We start from the raw sequence: 16,944 nt of genomic DNA, 5'->3' as shown, positions 1-16,944 counted from the left end.
TGTGTGTGTGTGTGTGTCTACATGTGTATGTGTGTGTGTCTACGTGTGTGTGTCTACAGGTGTAGGGAGAGGGGGGGGAGGTGTAGAAAGGGGGGGGAGCTGCAGAGAGAGAGGGGGGGAGCTGCACGGAGAGCACAGAAGGCATGTGGAGGGAGAGAGGGGGGGGAGCTGCACAGAGGGCATGTGGAGGGAGAGAGGGGGGGGAGCTGCACGGAGTGCACAGAGGGCATATGGAGGGAGAGAGGGGGGGGAGCTGCACGGAGAGCACAGAGGGCATGTGGAGGGAGAGAGGGGGGGAGCTGCACGGAGCGCTGAGCCCGGAGAGCTGCAGAAGGCATGTTGGGGGTCCCTCCTGCAGGTGAGGCGGCGCCGAGGAGCGGGCGCCTCTGCTCATGGGTAGTGTTGCTGGAGGCGCCGGGGAGGCTGGGGTTTGCTGTGAGGGGGAGTGGGGAGAGGTGAGGCGGTGGCACCGAGGAGCGTGCGGCGATGCCCGTGGGTAGCGGTGTCAGTGGCTGGTGAGTGTGACCAATGAGAGGTGTGCGGGGGCGGGCGGGCCAAGGGAGCAATCTGATTGGCCGGAGGCTGAGTGACAGACCGACGGACCAATCAGATTGCCTCTAGACACGGACATACAATGGTTTCAAAAATATAGATATATATACCTGGTACCAAGAATATTAAGGCCGATGCCTTGTCTCGGCATTCTCTCCAGAGGAGAGGTCGAAAGAGATCCCTGAATCCATTCTACCGGCCAAAATCATTATTTCTGCTAATTCATTTGATATTCTGGATGAAATCATCAAAGCTCAAACTCAGATTCCCATAGTCCCATAGAGGTTCCAGAGGGTACTTTGTACGCGCCTCAATTCAGGCAGAAGATTCTGGAATGGGGTCATTCCTCAAGGACTGCGGGTCATCCCGGTTTTAAAAAGACCCTGGATCCCATTAGTAGGACTTTCTGGTGGCCCAAGATGGCTAGTGAGGTTCAGGACTTTACCAGTGCCTGCTCGACTTGCGCTCAAAATAAGACCGCTCGGCGCAAACCTCCGGGTCTTCTGCTTCCCTTACCCATCCCCGAACGTCCATGGACACACATCTCGATGGATTTCATTGTTGAACTTCCACCCTCCAAGGGTATGACCACCATACTCGTCGTCGTGGATCGCTTCACGAAACAGGCACACTTCATTCCGCTCAAGGCCCTTCCTTCCTCTGCAGTTTTGGAGGACATTTTTTCCAGAGAGGTCTTTCGACTCCACGGTATTCCCACGTCCATTGTCTCCGACAGGGTTTTTCAATTTATTTCCAAATTCTGGCGCTCCTTCTTTAAATCTCTCGGTATCTCCCTCTCCTTCTCCTCAGGCTACCACCCACAGACCAACGGGCAGACTGAGAGGATGAACCAAAATCTTGAACAATATCTAAGATTTTTTGCATCGGAGGCTCTTGACAATTGGACGGATTTACTACCCTGGGCAGAATTCGCGATCAATTCTCACAAGAAGGAATCTACCAAAGAATCTCCATTTTTTGCAAACTATGGTTTCCACCCCGCTCATCTTCCCATCTCCAGCAGTCATTCAGGGGTACCAGCAACCGATTCGCGGATTTCCGTCCTTCAACACTCCTGGAAGAGGATTCACTCGGCACTCACTGGCACTTCCCAGAGGTACAAACTTCAAGCCGATCGGCATAGTCAGGAGACACCTGAATACAACCAGGAAGCAAGGTGTGGCTCTCTGCCAAAAATATCCACCTGAAGACTCCTACCCCGAAACTGTCCCCCAAGTTCCTGGGACCCTTCGAGGTTCTCGAGTGCATTAACCCAGTCACTTACCGGTTACAACTTCTTCCGACCATGAGCATTCCCACGGCTTTCCATGTTTCCTTGCTCAAATCCTACATCCAGAGCACTCGCTTCCCATCCAAAGACCAAAGACCCAAGACCCAAGCCCGTCTCCATACAGGGACAACCTGAGTTCGAGGTCCAAGCCATCCTGGATTCTCGTTTTTCCAGAGGCCGTTTACAGTTCCTGATTCATTGGAAGGGGTATGGTCCGTTAGAACGAACCTGGTTTCCATTGGATCAGATTCATGCTCCAGCGTTGCTGAGACGCTTTCATCTCAAGTTTCCCCACAAACCTTGGATGGATCGTCCTGAGCCGATCCTCGAGGGGGGGGGGGTACTGTCAGGACTCGGGGCACACACCGCCCTCGGCGCTGCCCTTCCCTACCTGTACCGCTGGCTGCGACCGCCTCCGTTCCTGCTGGGCACCTCAGCCCTCTCCTCCGCCTCCCCGCGGCTCGCACGCATGCCGCCGATGCCGGACTCACGGCCGCTCCGCTTACAGGGCGCACGCCGCGCATCTTAATATATGCACTGCATCAGCCGGGTAACTCCGCCCCCCGGCCATCTCCGCTCTCAGGCTCAGCTCCTCCCACCATCCTCCGGCAACAAACCAAGCCATGAAACCCTACCCTATCACAAAGAGCTCCTGGGCGCGCCTCTGCTCCGCCTCTTCCTCCCATTGGTCCTTCTCACTTTATAACCCCGGTGATTCCTCTCCAGCCTCGCTCTGCATAGTTCGTCTGCCTTGTGCTGTTGCTCACTGTGCCTAGCTCTCTCTCGGTTTCAGCTTCGTTACCGAATCGGCTTGTCTTCCTCACCACTCTGGCTCTACGACCTTGGCCTCCCCACTACCACTGCTTACCTCTCGAACCCCTTGATCTCGGCACCTGGACCCCTACTTCCCGGAACTCTGTTATCCTCGACCTCTGGCTACGGACCTTACTACGGTACCCTCTCCACGCCGGGATCTGGCAAGTACTCTACCTGCCTTGGTACCCCTGGCCTTGTCCACGCAACCAATCCACACTCCGGGCACGCTCTCACTACTGCCGGTGCGTGGTTACTCACTTTCCACCTCAGTATTGGGGGTTAGTCTGGTCTGCGGGCAGAACAGCGTGACGGGTAAGAAGGAAGGGACTGGGAAAGGGGGGGGGGGGTGAATGAATGAATAAATATTCTTGGTTTACTCATGTGCATGTGTGAATAAAAGTAACTCAGTGTTGTCTTTACACACAGCCGACTGCTTCTTTCTGTCACTTGGTATCCCCAATAGCTGGAGTGTACTCGTTATAGTTAGCCCATGAGCAGAAAAGAGCGCAATAGCCCAGTGTAAGCAAAGTTATGCTTGCAAAGTGATGAGCAGGTGATAAGTAAGAAAAGGGAGGAGGGAAGGGTGAGGGGAAAGGGAAGGGGGAGAGGGATAGTAGTTGGAGAAGCGGTGTTGCAAATACATGTCAAATACAAGTATAACATGCACTCACACGGGCATGTGTGAGTGAAGTACACAGAGGGAGTTCTTAGGACCCTTAACGCAGGCTTCCTTCTGTCAATGGGTGTCCGAGTCTTCAGTGCACTGACTGACGATGGCTCGCAGCAAACCCAGGGAAGGATGACAGCCAGGGCAATAAAGTTGAATAAAACGTGTAATTTATTGTACAAAAAGGAAATAAACCAGTAACTTACATAAAAAATAATAAAGATGGTCTCCGCAGTCAGGCAGACTGTCCTGGTCTCAGTGGGTGCCTCCTTCCGCGTCCGGATGGCAGGGCTGGGTCCCGGATATTCACAGGAACTACGGAGGCTGTCGATGATCAATAAGGCTCCACGCTCCATCAGGAGCAACGCGTTTCGCAAGCGCACTTGCTTCCTCAGGTTCTGTATCTTCTCGGTTCTCGATATCGGGCGCTTGTATCTCATGCAAGTTTAATTCTCCTGCATCACGGCCCACGTGACCGGGACATTTAAATTTGCAGGAGATACCAGCGCACAAAATGCAATACCCCCTTCATACACAACATGCAATACCTCCCTCATACACAAAATGCAATACACCCCTCATACATACACACACACACACACACACACACACACACAATGCAATACCCCCTGTAACAAACTTTCCCTAGTCTGTTTAATAACTAATCCTTATGAAACCATGGAAGTGGAAAGTAGTTTATTGTCGAGCCCATTAATACCTCTTAATAGGCTTAGGACACATACTTCTTAACATAAGGTTTGTTAAAGATTCTTCATAACAGAAATACACACACACACACGTTTCTATATAGCAATATAACCACTTGGCTCCTGCGCTCCTGTTTCCTCCATGGCAGAGACCAGAACGAGCCTCTGCGTGTTCTCAGAAGCCTGCCTATATAGCTCCTGAGATTGGCTGCAGGTTAGCCCTCTGCCTTTATTAGCTGCCTGTCTTATGAGCAGGGGAGTTTCCAGCAGTCAGGCAGCATGCCTGACAAACCTTTGTTTGTACTGCTGGTTTGCAAGTGGTGGGTTTGTAAACCCCCATCACACACCCTCATACACAAAATGCAATACCCCCCTCATACACACTCAATACCCCCTCATACACAAAATGCAATACCACCCTCACACACAAGGCAATACCCGTCTGTAGGAAACAAGTGCAGAGGTATAACCAGGGAGACGTATTTAAGGGAAAATAAACATTGGCTTTTATTTAGCCTGCGGCTTTAAACAGTACAGTATGCAATACAAACAGCCTATCCCTTTGTAAGGGCTTACTCATACTTCCCAGTCCCTATCTGCAGGGATGGGAGGATAAGGCTAAGATTATAGTGCTTGCTTCTGCGCGCGACGGACCGCATAGCGTTGTGTACGCCTGTTGCCCCAGCGATGTGTGAAACGAGCTGCAGGCAATATGGGGAAGCGTGGCGGAGGTGTGGCGGACGTGTCACAAAGTTGGTTTGCCCTCATTGGCTGAACCGCTCACGTGACGCTGATGTCACGCGGCCGCACGTGAAAATATTTTTTTTTTCTCTTTTCAAAACGCGGTTGCATCATCATCATGCTCTAGCACGCACTAGAGGCGGCCGCATAGGGATTATGCCATTTGCACTTGCTACGCTATGCCATCGCGCTGAGTATAAAATCAGCCTAAGCCATTGAGTCTCTGACCCCAAAGTCCAAAGGGGTACCTGTAAGAATGGGCTCTTTACATCAGTCCGGGTTGGTGTTCGTGGAGTTCACCCTCTGGGTTTCAGGGTCCGCTGCATGCTGGAAAGGAGGGCCTGGTTACCTGGTATCTCTGTCAGTCCTTCTGTGCTAGAAAATTTCTGTTTGTGCAGTACACTTTTAAACCTGCTTGATAAGCCCGGTGAAGAGTGGCAAATTGACTCTAGCTGAAATTAACCACACACAAAAGGCAATACAACCCCAATCCCCCCCTCCCACACACAAAATGCAATACCCTCTCACTCCCCCATCCCACACACAAAATGCAATACCCTCTCACTCCCCCATCCCACACACAATATACAATACCCCCCTCCCACACACAAAATGCAATACAACCCCACTCCCCCCCTCCCACACACAAAATGCAATACCCTCTCACTCCCCCCTCCCACACACAAAATGCAACACCCCCCTGTGACGTGAGGGGGTACCCAGGCCAATAATAAAGGTGGTATGCACGGCTGGGTGCCCCTGAGCCATATTGTGGAATTGTGAAGTGCCAGCTCTGCAACTCAATGATGGCAGAACCCCTGTATTTGTAATAAAAATGTATGTGTGGTTCAGAAACATCTCCCACCCGGTATAAGGTGGCGAGAGTAATGTCACTTCTAAAGTTCAAAGTGTATAAATGTAGCAGTGTTTCATGTGAAGTATAAAGGAAAAACGGTTTTAAAGTCCGGCTCTTGGCAGCATTGAAAGCGGCTTTTTGCTAACTTTGGCTAGGAAGCTCCTAGAGCGCTGAGATTTGCTGCGAGCATCGTTCGGGTAAAACCATGAAAAATCATATAGCGCAATTTTTATACATTCATATAAAAATTGGTGAATGAAAGTCCCCCTATTTTTATTGTACCAATGTGTTAGGCACATAGGGATTTTCATTTGAAACGCCAGAGACAGAGGAAACACTTAATTTCTAATCACTGTTGTCGTTTAGAAATGCATGGCAGGAAATTCCTGTGAATGAGCGGAGCATCTCCTACCCCGGACTTCTAAGGCCTCGTCCATGGTTCCGGCGGGCGTGCTGAGGCGCGCTGAGGCTCAGGGAAAGCGGGTGCTTTCCCTGGCCTTAGACAGCACGCCGTCACGGGGCGGGCCGGGGGCGGGCCAGTGACATCACGGAGCTGGTTCGCCCTTATTGGTGAACCGCTCACGTGACTGGCCCTGCGCTCCGGCAAGCGGGAAGATTTTTAATTTTGCTAAGACCTACGCTTCCGCGCGCTTGCGGAAGCGTAGGCGAGCCCCTACTAAAGCCGCTCTAATTGTGGCTGTAGGGGCTCAGTGCTGAGCGGAAGCGCGCCTCCGGCAGCAAGCAGCAACCATGGACGAGGCCTAAGACGTCTCACTGGCGTGCTGCCGGGATGTCTGAAAAAGTCCGGAGTTGAAGGGCTCCGACCTACTAAGGTGTGAAGTGGGGAGTGGTAGCCCAAGTACCCCCATCTTAGTGTAAAGTCCGGGCAGATCGACAAATAGCTGCCCAGCCCAGACTGAGTGTCGCCAGGTAAGTAGGTAGGGTCTCATATGCTAAGCGACAAAAGTGCAAGGTTCGCGTATGCCCTTAGCAGATTGAGAAGCCACCTCTGCCAGGCTTGTAAGGTATTGGCAACTCCGGGATAGGTGGGGAAAATTATTCCCACAGAGTGATTGGCTGCACAGGTTAGGTATAGGAGTTTTTAGGAGTCCGTGCAGCCCATCGGGAACCAGATTCATCTAAGCTTCATTTGGAAACTTCATAATATCATAACAAGATTGAAGAGTTCGTAAGAACTGAGGTTCGAAGTACCAATACCACAGTGGCAGAACGAACGAAGCAGCTCCGTCGGAGTACACAGCAGTTGCAGGTAGCGCTGCTGATTGAGGACTGTTCCAGCTCTGTTTGCAGAGGTTAGTAGTGTCTAGTACTCACCACTTCGCCTTGAGAAAGCGTCTCTCGCGTCGGCTCCGTTTTCAGACGTGCACGTGCACAGTTCTGACTTCCACCGCACCTGACTATCTCGCATCGCGAGCTGGTGCGGCTCTGTGTACATGCACCATACAGGTTCAGTGTGTGCCCCGACGGACACTACTAACCTCCGTTACAGCCTACAGGGCTACCTTACTCCCTTGAGCAAGATACACATGTACTTATGATTAGTACCACTACCTGATTAGCCAGGTTCACTTACCTTCCGCCTATACATGATTGAAAGAGTCTCTTCTAACAGCATATTTTGAATCACTTACCTCATACAAGAGTCTCCTCTGTCAGCAGTATCTAAGGATAACTAATCAGTACATTTTTATTATTTGTGTGAACAGCAGTAGCTGCCACAATTGTGTGTTACCTAGCTGATCCTGATCCTCAAGTACTCCCTGCCCCAATGTCTATTTACCACTAACCTCCCTCACGCATAGGGCATACAGAGGACACTATATTTTATGGTCCACTATAAGGTTAATCAAAGGTTGTAGCATTGTTATCAGTCCTACTGATATATCTATCTACGCTTAGGGCTCTGCTACTTTAGGGACCTTATACAGTGATATTGGCCCAGACGTGCACGTGCACAGTTCTGACTTCCACCGCACCTGACTATCTCGTATCGCGAGCTGGTGCGGCTCTGTGTACATGCACCATACAGGTTCAGTGTGTGCCCCGACGGACACTACTAACCTCCGTTACAGCCTACAGGGCTACCTTACTCCCTTGAGCAAGATACACATGTACTTATGATTAGTACCACTACCTGATTAGCCAGGTTCACTTACCTTCCGCCTATACATGATTGAAAGAGTCTCTTCTAACAGCATATTTTGAATCACTTACCTCATACAAGAGTCTCCTCTGTCAGCAGTATCTAAGGATAACTAATCAGTACATTTTTATTATTTGTGTGAACAGCAGTAGCTGCCACAATTGTGTGTTACCTAGCTGATCCTGATCCTCAAGTACTCCCTGCCCCAATGTCTATTTACCACTAACCTCCCTCACGCATAGGGCATACAGAGGACACTATATTTTATGGTCCACTATAAGGTTAATCAAAGGTTGTAGCATTGTTATCAGTCCTACTGATATATCTATCTACGCTTAGGGCTCTGCTGCTTTAGGGACCTTATACAGTGATATTGGCCCTAAGTATCTACGTGAACAGCTTGTGTCATCCTGATTATACACCTTCTTGAGCACTGCTGCAGATCCCCTCTAGGTTACCTGAGGTCAAGTCAGCAACAGCAATGGTATAGATTCACCTATACCCTTGCCCACAGCTATACAGAGAGCACTTAGCCTACTCTGATCACACCCCTTCCGGACGGTTGGTTTATGGTGTATCTATATATCATAAATGCAACACCATAATTACTCACCGGCAACTGCATATCATAATACCCTAATTTATTAGGTCTCTGGTTCTAGTGATATACAGTGTATGTTATCTTGTACATGTTTTCCCTGTATGTATCAACCCCCACACAGATCCCTCACAAGGACTGTGATTTAGTGTGCTGGTAACATACCCTATTAGCACACATATATCTCAAGATCCTGAGCCTATACGGTTGTCAGCATTGGGATCAATCACTCACCTTCAACTTGTCATTTTAACACCCTTTATTTTATTTGGTTGCTTATAATAATAATAATAAAGATTATGTTTTAATTCCTACACAAATCACCGGACGGGGAGCCTGAGTGCTACAGTTGGGTTCTTTCTCTCTCAGTTATACCTTCATGATGGAGCAAGTTATCATAAAAATGCTGCAGGTCAATGGGCAAAGTAATGGTGCCTGTGCTATTTGGGTCAGGATGAGTCATATAGAGAGCTGTTACAGACAGACATTGGGCTGCAGCGTGTTTCACAGCTTGATCTGCTTTAGAATTGGCAATAGAGATAGGGTCTTTATTATTTGTGTGAGCTGCTACTTTGGGACTTGTTCTACTTAACAGAGACTATATATTTATGACCAATGTAGAACTGTTTACATTTTTTCACACTATTAACGTACATGTTTTATTTTCAGATAGTAATGACCAACGCTCAGTAGCCTGGATACTCTTCCTTTCGTATTTGACACTGTGTCCTCCAGCTATCACAAGAAGCCTTCCAGTATCCTTCAACCTCAATGTGTCTAAATGTAAGTCTACTGTCTTCTCTCCAGTTACTCATCATACACTTCATGCATTCACTCATTTGTTTAATCTGGATGTTAATAAATTAATGTGGTCTAAAATAAGTTAAGAACAATTTATCTATGGCTGAGCGCATTGCCCTCAATGAGCTTTAGAAAAACAAAAACAATCATCAAATCTGCCGATGTGATAAGTGTGGAGCAATTGTCATAAATACAAGTGATTACCATGAGGAAGTCATGAATCGGCTATAACAGACAACATTATAAGATTTTATCTAATGGATCAACCACTGAAGTACAAAACATTATTAATGCAGTGGTCAAAAATGCAGTTGATGGTAACATCATAAACAAGAAACAGAGTCTATTTCTAGTTACAGAATTTCCATTAACACCAATATTCTACATGTTACCAAAGACTCACAAAAACATTGATAAACCACCTGAAAGACCAATAATTGCAGGCACTAATTCCATTTTACAACCTTTTGGGTGTCTTTTTGGATACGTTTTTACAACCTTTGGTATGGAACATACCATCCTACTTAAGACATGACAGACTTTTTGAATAAAATAATTTCATGCATTATTAGGTTTTTGGCAATAATACAATCAGTCACTATGGACATACAAAGCCTGCATATTGCAATCCTACATAATGAAGGTATTGCATCAACATGGAAGTTTTTGAGCAAGAGTGCTATTCCACAGGAATTAATTGATTTTTTTTTAAACAATACTGGAGAATATTTTTTTTTTTTTACACTAATAACTATATATTAAGGTCAAGCTGCCATGTTCCGAAGTGGATGGACAATGTCCCGTTTTGTACAGTTCCGAAGGATTAAGAGGAACTGTTCAGATAGAAACAAGTTTCTAGATCAAAAGACAGATACCCAATGCTACATCCAATGTGACAAAATACATAGTTAAATACTTCAATGTTAGTATTCTCATTAATAAAGGTCAGTTAGGTAAACTCTTTGGCCAAAGTGTTATAAGCCTGCAGCCACTTCACGGCATGACCAGTATGCAGGTCCTAACACGGCATGTGAAAATTCTCATTTACCTCTGCAGTGGATGTAGCATTGGGTATCTTTGTCTTTTGTTGTATACATTTGGCCACGCTCAGCAGCACTCCTTTTGAAACAAATGTATATATATGATGTGGTGGGTTCTGGTGTTAGAGTTTACTGGGATTGTGCATTTATTACGTTTCTAAAACAATCAGATCTAATCCAACGGAGATTTCTACAAAAGGACTATAAGAAAGATAAGATTTTAGAAGCTCTTAAAAAAAATCAGATCAACTGGAGAGGAGAAATCTAAAGACAGGAAGGAGGAGAGAACAGGGAGTTTTGATTTTGCCTTTATGACCCATTATAACAGGGACGCCAACAAAACAACATCAGGAGTATTATCAACAAATATTGGGACATTTTGAAAATGTTATTTTCAAAAAAGCTCAGAAGTTAAAAAACAAATGATCTCCAAGGGCACTAAAGAGCAAAAAACCCAACAATGGTTTTCTTTGGATGCTCTTTCCGCAGAGCATGCCATTTTAGAGCAAGCGACAAATTGAGTTTCAAATCTAATGTGAAGGGAGATGTGTACGCTATTGTTACACATATAACATGCAGATCGGACCATGTTGTTTATTTGTTCGAGTATCCGTGCTGCCTACAATATTTAGGAAAGACCACAAGACCGGTAAGAACACGCAATGTGGAGCATTCAAGCAATATTAAGAGAGAAATTACAACACATAATGTATCCAACCATTTTCTTATTTACCACCAGGCGGACCCAAAAGGGTTAAAATTCACAGCAGTTGAACATGTCCTACAACATTGGAGGGGATGGGAAAGAAATTTGGAGTTAAGTAGACGTGAGACTTCTTGGATATCTCTTACTCCAAATGGTCTAAATATGGAAATTGAACTTGGAGCCTTTGTGTCCTGAGCTATTAATACGTAGGTATGAACGAGTACCTTGAACAATGAGACCTCTCTTCCAAATTCAAATTATGCTTAGAAGAAATTGTAAACGACAAAAGAAAATACCTATTTGACTCCCCCAGAAATGTATATTGCTGAAATAATTTTTTTGTGCATATCTCTTATCCTTATTCTCTTTTTCTTCATGTCTTCCTCATATTGTCAATTGGGGCTTTTGACCATTGATAACATTTTGTAATCTGTTGCTATGTAAAAGGAGAATTGTGTCTCTGTTTTTTCCAGCATTTAAATATATATGTTTATCTGTTAGCAACATCTTAGTGTAATTATCATATCCATATTGCCTGCTTAATCTGATCCTCCATTACTCAGGTGTAGTTCTGTGTACTGTTGTGGATGTATGCATTCTTATAAGAGTGTCACCTATTGATCACCAAGTAGACATATATCTCCTTGTCCATTCCCATTATAATATATTTAATGTGAGATTATCCAACAACCTCTGAGATATCTTTCAATAAATTCACTGAAACTGCTGTGTGCCTGAATGTACATTATATATACGATTACATTATACACCCTTTGTATGACTCATTTTGTTTTTCACTTTTTGTATAATGAGGTTTCCCATGTCAGATCTGTCATATCGTCTTTCTCTGCCCATTTTTTATTCCTCTTTGTGTATAAGATGATTTGTGCAGATAGAATCAATGTGAAAGTAATTTACCAATCAGAGTCGTAATTGAACATACTACATATACTGCATTATGTGAGGAGGAGGTACAGTACAAACGCCTGACGAAGCTGCCAACAGCGAAAAGTGTTGGGTGTGTAGACATCCGGATACTACAGTAAAGCTAGACGCCCTACCCTGTGGAAAACGAAGCCGGAAGTGACGTCCCGGTTACAGCAAGGGACGCCGGCAAGGCACGAGAAGCCATCCAAAATAATCATGTTCACGGTCAACAACGCGTTTCGCATACAACCAGGCTTCCTCAGGTCCCATGATACACGTACATTTTCCTCAGTGGTTTAAATACCATTTGGTTGAATAGGAAATGGAATAGCGACTTGTTACAAAACCTATTAACCTTTGACAAGTTAATTGGTATTGCAGCAAGAAGATAGGTTTAAACATGACGCTAGCACAAACATATATACTCAGACTACACAGAGTCTGACCAATGGGCCCAACATAATATAAAAGAATTCTAATACTAAAAAATAAACATTAAAATATATGTGCTGAGCTAGTTAAAAGAGAAAATAAAAACCCTTTGTGAAAAGGAACTTGAACTTATATATGCAAAATTGTGGGTGATATCTCATCCTAACTAGAAATGTGAGTTGTTAGCATTGATCAAATACAATGCATCTCTAGGGTAGTAACACAATTAAAACAGTCACACTTGCCTAAAATACAATAAAAACGTAATGCAGTAATGATAAAATGTACATAGATGTATATCAAATAGAACCAGTACATATGGACGTGAAAGCCTGTAGATTGCTATTTATTTGTGTTTTATATAAACGTTATTTTTTTATACATATCCATCTCTCTATGCAATATTTATCGCTGCGGGACACCATTTGCCAGACTCGTGGGAATGATTACACACCTGCCTTCCACCAACCACTTGATTGCAAGATCCAGGGAAGACAGAAGTGATTTGAGGGATATCCCTAAAGATACCTTTGAAGGCACTTTGTGCTCACATGGCCATATGAGTAGTGTCATTGTCCACTTGATGTTAATACTATATCATAAACCCCACACTATGTATACATTTCTTTTGATATTTTCTATATGAATCTGCGCTCCCCGGTTTCCATTCTAAGGAAGAACATAGCCACACTTTTTGATTTGCCCATTTTATTCTCCCACACTGAGTAGGCACTGTATAGTAGCCAATGCACTTATTTAATTCACTATTTTCAAACACATCTGCACTATGATGTTTTCTTTTTTGTCGTTGGTTGTCACGTGAAGACCAGGCAATTACACCTTTATACCGGGATCATATCACTGAGTGTGATGGTAAGGGGGTACCGAGGCCACTAATAAAGGTATTTGGCCTGGCTGGGTGCCCCTGAGCCATTTTGGGGAATCGTAGATTGTCAGCTCTGCAACCCAGTAATGACATGAACACTGTCATTTCAATATAAATGTATGTGTGTCTCTCACCAGGTACAGTATAAGGCGGTGAGACTAATGTGATTTCTAAATGTAAAAGGTGTTACTGTGGCAGTGTTTTCCTGTAACCGCGCAAAGGAAAAATAGTTTTAAAACCCAGCACTTAACAGCATAGCAGGCGGCTTTTTGCTAACTTTCGCTAGGAAGCTCCTAGCGCAGTGAGATTTGCTGTGAGCACTGTTCGGGTAAAATCAGGAAATATCATATCGCGCAATTTTTATAGCGTTATATAAAAGTTGATGAATTAAAGTTCCCCTATTTTAATTGTGCCAACATGTTAGGCATATTGGGATTTTCCTCTAACATGCCAGAGACAGCAGAAACCCTTAAGTTGTAAGTACTGTAGTTTAGAAATGTACAGTATGGCAGGAAATTCCTGCAAGGGAATGGCGCATATTCAGCCCTGGACTTCTAAGACACCCTGCTGGCGTGCTGCCAGGATGTCTGAAAAAGTCCGGAGTTGAAAGGCTCCAACCTACTAAGGATTGAAGTGGGGAGGTGTAACTCAAGTATCACCATCTTAGTAAATGTCCGGGCAAATGGGCCAGATGTCCAGCCAGCTCAGACAAAATGTCACCAGGTAAGGGGTCTGGTATGCTAAGCGGTAAAGATGCGAGGTTCGCGCATGCACTTGGCAAACTAAGAAGCCCCTCTGCCAGGTTTTTCAAAGTATTGGCAACTACGGGATAGGTGGGGAGTATTATTCCCACAGAGTAGATTGGCTGCACGGGTTAAGTATAGGACTCTTTAGTGTATAAGAAACCCTGCAGCACATCGGGAACCAGATTCATCATGTAACAAGATTCACCAAGTAACAAGATTCATGCAACATCGTAACAAGATTCACCAAGTAACAAGATTCATGCAACATCGTAACAAGATTCACCAAGTAACAAGATTCATGCAACATCGTAACAAGATTTAAGAGTTTGTAAGAACTAAGGTTTCCAGATCCAATATCACAGCGGCAGAACAAAGGAAGCAGCTCCGGCGGAGTAACAGCGGTTGCGAGAGGCGCCACTGACCAAAGACTGTTTCCAGCTCTATTTGCGCACAACTCCTGCTCCTGGGAAATTGTGCCTAGGGTTTATTTCCAAAGATTTCGTTTTGGGAACAAGATTTTTCGTTTGCCCCGTCCCAGTAAGTGTATTTTTAGTGTAATTGTAAACTAATGTGTGTGTGTGTGTTCATTCTGCAAATAAATCACAATGTATTTTATCTCTTCGCTTTGCTCAATCAAGTGACCCGGTTATTAAGGTGTTAAAAGTGCTGGCCTCCTGTGACACTGAGCAAAACCAAGAAGTAAAAGAAATTGCGATTTATTCCTTTGAAACAGACTTACACACAATAGATTACAATTATGCAGAGGAAAACACACTTACTGGGTGTCACGATGACACCAACTTTTATCAACACATTTATATTTCTGGGTACTTGATTGAACAGAACAAGTTGCAAAATAAATTGTGATTTATTTCCTTAATAGACAAACACACGACATCTGCAGAATACACTTAAAAGAACACTCACTGGGATAAGGGAACGAAATAAATTGTCCTTGGAACGAAAGAAATTGTCCTTTGCTTGCAAGCGCCAGAAATGCAACCTTGGTTTTAAAAGTCCTGTTGTTATGTTGTTATTAACCCCTTCACTCCTGGACTGGTTGCTGCTGGGCTGGAACAAAGTCTTGCATCTTTACATCATGGATTAAAATTCAGGAATCACACTGGGGATACCTGGGGAGCCACAGTTATAGACTGCCCAAAGCTATCTTTAACATGTGGATCCAATCCCCTCGTGGGAACAAAAAAGCCCACGAATAGCCAAGTTACCAACAGTTCATAAGACCGGTCAAAAGGGCTGTCCGGTGGGCAGGGCGCATTGGTCAGGTTGACGCCCATGCCACTTAGCATACCTGGGCTACACCCATAACTTGGTGCCGCTCCGTCTGATTTTCGACCAATAAATGTCAATAGACTGCCATCTGTGATACCTCAGAATGCCGGCTGTGTATAACTTATGGGTATCTGGGTCTTTTCATAACTGACACCCTTTTAGACAGGGAGACTCTAAATCTGTGAGACCCCTTTTGAGGCTCCATCATAAAAATACCTACAGCTCATTGAGACCCCTTTGAAGCTTTGTCATAAAAATACATACGGCTCATTGAAATGCCGGTTTCTATACTGCCATCATGTGTCGGTTAGAGGGTATGGCGAGCAATGCATTTTGTCTTTTCACATGGCAGCCAGGGAATGGCTTGTAAATGGGGAACAAAAAACGTCTGGGACAGGGCAACCACAGTAATGCATAGCAAATTAGGTATTAACCCCTTCCTCCCCGTCACACTGGGGGTCTGGGAAAAAAATAGACTTTCCTAGCCCTTTACAGTCCTTAAAACAAAGTTTGTAGTTGACCGGGACTTGTCCCGAAATGTCCTGGAACGCAACTCGGCATGAAGTTCCACACGCCACTGCTGGATAAGCTCCGGAGTTCTGAATTAGGTTGACCGCGCGTATGTCCCAAACCGCCTGGAACTCAAATCGACATGTACAGATGCAGCGGCCGTTATTCGATCAAATCCCAGAGCTGTTTTCGTGTGTGCTGCTGCCATGCGGCATTAACCCGGCCAATCGACCCAGGCATACATGTTTATCGCGGTTGCTTTGTTTGGATTTCATGGATTGTGTGCAATGAAATGAATGAATTGTAATGTGTACAGTACTGTGCTACTGTGTCAATTTCAGGTTTTTAAAAACCAGAAAACAGAAAATCACCAGGCGCTCCTGCTAGTGTCCTGTACTATTAATAATGTGAATAAAGAACAACGAAGAACACAATAAATATATTTTTTAAAAAGATATAAACGGTGACGGATTGCAGCTCAACCTTCACTGGACCTTCCTTGTTGATCCTCTATCCGTGCGCTGATATTGAGAAGTCAGGGAGCGCAGTACACCGGTGGAGGCATAAAAACAGAAATACACAAAAAATAGTGCAACTCTCTATGAAAAATAATAATATAGAAATAAATGAAAAATACCACAGATAATGGGACACAGTAAGTCCCACACAAAATGAATAGTGATAATAACCAGACATCTTGACCTAGAGGTACTCAGATTAATAAACACACAAAGCTACAAAGGCTGGTGATGGTGTGCTGTAAAGCAAGTGAACACATCAAACCAATGGAGCAAGTGCTCACAAATGAGACACAAACAAACAATATCACTCAACCACTTCCAACCAAACTGCAGGGAATGGCTGAGGATAACAAAAGTGATACAACGAACACATATAAAAATAAATGGACCATTATCTGTGGTATTTTTCATTTGTCATTTATTTCTATATTATTGTTCATATAGAGTTGCACTATTTTTTGTGTATTTCTGTTTTTTATGCCTCCACCGGTGTACTGCGCTCCCTGACTTCTCGATATCAGTTTAAAAACCAGAACACTAAAATGCCATTTTCTGCACTCGCGTCAAAAGGCGGTACAGTTGGAAAAAATTACGCACGATCACATGGGTATTCCAAGGTACTGTATACACCTCGTGAAGTGTTCGAATAACGACCGCTGTATCTGTAGTTCCAGCGGCGACCGCTACGTT

The 16,944-nt window shown here is 44.8% G+C and overlaps 1 protein-coding gene across 3 annotated transcripts in view; it reads left to right on the top strand.

Moving 5' to 3' along the window:
- LOC142469115 (uncharacterized) overlaps positions 1-16,944 on the top strand; it is a 151,965-nt gene that overhangs the window by 13,439 nt on the left and 121,582 nt on the right. The window contains exons 3-4 of one of the 3 annotated variants that reach the window (XR_012788962.1): positions 9,062-9,175; positions 10,973-11,706. The gene's annotated coding sequence lies outside the window, so the exon portion shown is untranslated. Of the gene's footprint in view, positions 1-9,061; positions 9,176-10,972; positions 11,707-16,944 lie in introns of those variants that run through there. The other 2 variants (XM_075576037.1, XM_075576038.1) reach the window with 2 other exon arrangements.

This window comes from Ascaphus truei, chromosome 18, assembly GCF_040206685.1.
Source record: "Ascaphus truei isolate aAscTru1 chromosome 18, aAscTru1.hap1, whole genome shotgun sequence".
Taxonomy (NCBI): Eukaryota; Metazoa; Chordata; class Amphibia; order Anura; family Ascaphidae; genus Ascaphus; species Ascaphus truei.
Note: the sequence above shows the minus strand (reverse complement) of the source record. Positions and strands in the feature narration are given on the sequence as shown.